The sequence below is a fragment of the Bidens hawaiensis genome, unplaced genomic scaffold, assembly GCF_021521415.1.
Source record: "Bidens hawaiensis isolate Kalapana, Puna unplaced genomic scaffold, B.hawaiensis_p1.1 tig00013250_1, whole genome shotgun sequence".
Lineage (NCBI taxonomy): Eukaryota > Viridiplantae > Streptophyta > Magnoliopsida > Asterales > Asteraceae > Bidens > Bidens hawaiensis.
The window spans coordinates 152,871-156,932 of NW_027492120.1; the positions used below are offsets into that span (position 1 = coordinate 152,871).

The 4,062-nt window shown below is 45.8% G+C and overlaps 1 non-coding gene across 1 annotated transcript; it reads left to right on the plus strand.

The window, feature by feature from the left end:
- The first annotated feature begins 3,000 nt into the window (after positions 1-3,000).
- On the plus strand, positions 3,001-3,107 carry LOC143543684 (small nucleolar RNA R71). Its single transcript, XR_013137121.1, has one exon. It is a non-coding gene; the product is annotated as a small nucleolar RNA R71 (small nucleolar RNA).
- The last annotated feature ends 955 nt before the right edge of the window (positions 3,108-4,062 follow it).

A 4,062-nucleotide genomic window follows, 5' to 3' on the forward strand; every position in this document is an offset into this window, starting at 1 on the left:
GCGTTAACGAGTTTGCCTTTTAGAAGATCAAGCACCTCAATACACTATTCAGAGAAGACAAACGGAGCGTCTTTCTCTAGTAGCTTGGTCACCGGTCTCGCAATTTTTGAGAAATCTTTAATGAACCGGCGATAAAAACCTGCATGACCCAAGAAGCTACGAATGGATCTCACAGAGGTGGGCGGGGGAAGATTAGAAATAGTTTCAATTTTGGCTCGATTGACCTCGATAACCGCACTCGAGATCCTATGTCCTAAAACGATGCCCTCGCGTACCATAAAGTGACACTTCTCCCAGTTGAGGACTATGTTGGTGTCGACGCAACGAGCCATCATCCTATCAAGGTTAGAGAGACAATGATCAAAAGAATTCCCGAAGACAGAAAAATCGTCCATGAAGACCTCCATGGAATCCTCGATCATGTAGTGAAAGATCGCCACCATACATCGCTAGAGCGTTACAGAGTCCAAAGGGCGTGCTTTTATAGGAAAACGTGCCGTAGGGGCAGGTGAATGTGGTTTTCTCCTGATCATCGGGAGAGATCGGGATTTGGAAATACCCGGAGAAACCATCCAGAAAGCAGTAGTACTGCTGACCCGCCAAACGTTCAAGCATCTGATCAATGAAGGGTAGAGGAAAGTGATCTTTCCTAGTGGCATCATTCAGTCTGCGGTAGTTGATGCAGACTCTCCAACCAGCCACGGTCCTAGTGGGAATAAGCTCGTTCCGTTCATTGGTGACGACAGTCATGCCACCCTTCTTGGGAACCTCTTGGTCCGGACTCACCCAGGCGCTATCAGAGATGGGTAAAATGATTCTCGCATCAAGGAGTTTAATGATTTCTTTCTTAACGACCTCTAGCATTTTCGGATTAAGTCTCCATTGAGGCTGAACGACGGATTTGAAATTATCCTACATGAGTATCTTATGAGTGCAGAACGAGGGATTAATCCCTTTTATGTCGATGATCTTCCTTGCTATCACCTCCTTGTGTGCTTTCACCACCTTCAACAACTTCAACTTCTCAACCTCCATCAAGGCAGACGCGATGATGACGGGTAGCTTCCTATCTTCGTCCAGAAATACATACTCCAAATGAGCGGGTAGATCTTTAAGTTCTAAGGAAGGAGGAGGGCTCTCAACAGAGGGTCGGTCCCTCGGATCGTCTCGCACGATCTCAACAGCTGACTCTGAATCTAGGGGTGGTGACACGGTGTCATCCATCAATGGTTGAGTGGTCATGGCAACCATCTCGACCTCTGAAATCTCCCTATCGAGAATCTGTGGGTCCAAGGTAGGTCCGCCACAGATGTTAGTGAAAAACTCCTGCATATGTGATACTATGGTGTCAACGAAATACAGTGAGTCGTCCGCCGACTTGGGGTGCTTGAGTGACTGTCTTACGTCAAAGGTGACGTTATCATCCCCAACTTTCAGAATCAATTTTCCCTTGCGGACGTCGATCAACGCCTGTGCGGTGGCAAGGAATGGTAGGCCTAAAATGAGCGGGACACTATCATCCTCATTCATATCTAGAATGAAAAAGTCCACCGGAAAGATGAACTTGTCTATATGAACAAGCATGTTCTCGACCACCCCTGTGGATATTTCACGGAACGATCAGCAAGTTGGATACTCATTCAGGTTGGCCTCGGTTCGCCAAGACCCAACTTACTGAACACAGAATACGGCATGAGATTGATTGGCCCCAAGGTCGGCCAAAGCATGTCGAACCGTATCGTCGCCTAAGATGCAGGGAATTGTAAAACTCCCAGGATTGACCATCTTTTCCGGCAACATGCTCTGCAACACTGCAGAGAACCCAACACTCAACGGAATAGAAGAGACCTCAGCTAACTTCTTCTTATTGGAAAGAATGTCCTTGAGGAATTTGGCATATTTGGGCCTTTGAATATGCGCCTCAAGAAAATGAATGTTCAGGTGAAGCTGCTTGAGAAGTTCAAGGAACTTGGAGTTTTTCTCCTTATCTCTGTCCGATCGGAGTCTCCAAGGATAAGACAATTTTGGTTTGTAGACTCTCAGAGTTGGGTTAGATGAAGATGAAGGTTTATCGGCCGGCTTCGTACTCGCTGGAATAGTTGCTGGTGTGCCTCGGCTGGAGGAGGCTCCATCTGGATATCCTCGTCCACCTGCTCCTCTTCATCGACCGAATGTGTGACAACTCTCGAAGGATCAGCCTCTCTTTCTCTTCTAGCACCGCTCCTAGTAGTCACCGCTTTGGCGAACCCTCTCGGATTTTTCTCAGTATTACTTAGTAGTGAACCTGGTGCTCTCTCAGATAACTGGCTGGCAATCTCTCCGACGTGACGCTCAAGATTAGCTAGAGACGTGGCTTGGTTCTTCAACATAGCATCGTGTTCCATAAATTCCGCCTCATTTGTCATTCGGTTCCCCTCATCTCGTTTCAGCAGCTCAGCTATAATCTCCTCCAGTGAGGCTTTCTTCTCCTCTCTCCCCACTTGTTCTGAACTTTCCTGACCTGAAATCCACTGCCCAAATAGATTCTCTCGTCACTGGTAATGGTATTGGGCTTGGTAGCCACTTGCTTGTCCCCCTCGATAGTTATTCTGATTTGTCCAGCCAGTGTTCCCGCCAAAGGCGGGGTTTTGATAGCTCAAGGGGTTGTCGAAATCAACCTCCTCCTGATTCCTATCCGGCTTAACAGGACAGTCAATGGTGTCGTGACCCCCTAGGCTAACCTCACACTTCGCGACGCTCTTAACGGTAAGATCTCTAACGAGTTTGTTCAAAGCATCAATATGCGCCTGCATGCTAGTGTTCGAATCGACCTGAAGTACTCCTCTCGATGACGTGGAGGAATTTCTGCCCTCGTAGCTCGCTACAAGAACATCAAAAAGGAAGACACACTTATCGTGATATTTGTTCTTAAGGAGGTTCCCGTTAGGTGTCTGGTTCAACATCTCTCTCACGTGCTGTGTGGCTCCATTATTAAATTTTTCGATGAGCAACCACTTATCTAAACCATGATGAGGACAACTAAGAAGGAGGTCCTTGAATCTTTCCCAAACTTCCCCGAAAGACTCGTCGGACCTCATGCGGAAAGAACATATCTCCTTACAGAGTCGAGCGGATTTAGATGGAGGAAAGAATTTGGTCATAAATTTCTCTTGAAGGCCCGGACAAATGGTGATGGATCCAGCAGGTAGTGACTTCAGCCATTTGTAGGCTTTGCTGGCAAGTGAGAAGGGAAAGAGACAGATATAGATGGCTTCATCGTTCATGTTGCCGATATTAAAAGTTTCACAGATTTTAACAAACATGTCGATGCGGTTTGAAGGATCTTCGCTCTCTAGCCCTTGGAATTGGAGTGCAGTTTTGATGAGTTGCATGACGTGGGCTGGAATGGACCAGTTTCCAGCGGCGGCACCGTTCGGTAAAGTGATGCATGAATGAGGATTCGTTGTCGGCCTACCATAGTCAGCTACTACTCTCCTAGGCGGTTGGTCACCCATGTTCCAATCCCTAGAAGATACGGAAGAAATAGAAGAAGAAGAAGAAGAAGAAGAAGAAGAATCAGAACCTGTCAGTGAAATAGAACGCTCTCTCTCAGGCTGGGCTTTATCGGTATCGTCAGACGTTTCAAGCTTCGGTGGTCCTTGTGAGAGGGTATGACGCATACGACTATAAAGAAAAACTAAATTTAACTAGGCTAAGATTAAGCTAAAAACAAATAAAAACAACTAAGCAAGTAAAAAAAAACGACTAAGTCCCCAAACTCGGGTCGTTCTCTAATCGCCTCAAACCATGTACCCGGCAACGGTGCCAAAAACTTGATGTGCGAAAATATATGTATAAATTAAACACAAATCGCAACTAAGATTTAAAAAACCAAATGACCTATCCAAGTTCACACAAACGGCAAGTGTACCGGTCGCGTATAGCAAACATTAGGAAAGTTCGGATATCGAACTCGAAGACACGTGAGAACGGCTTAGATTATTAACCCTAATTCAAGTCCTACCTAATAATATTTAATTGATTTTATTTTAATTTTTATTTTAAATAATTGACCTAACTTAC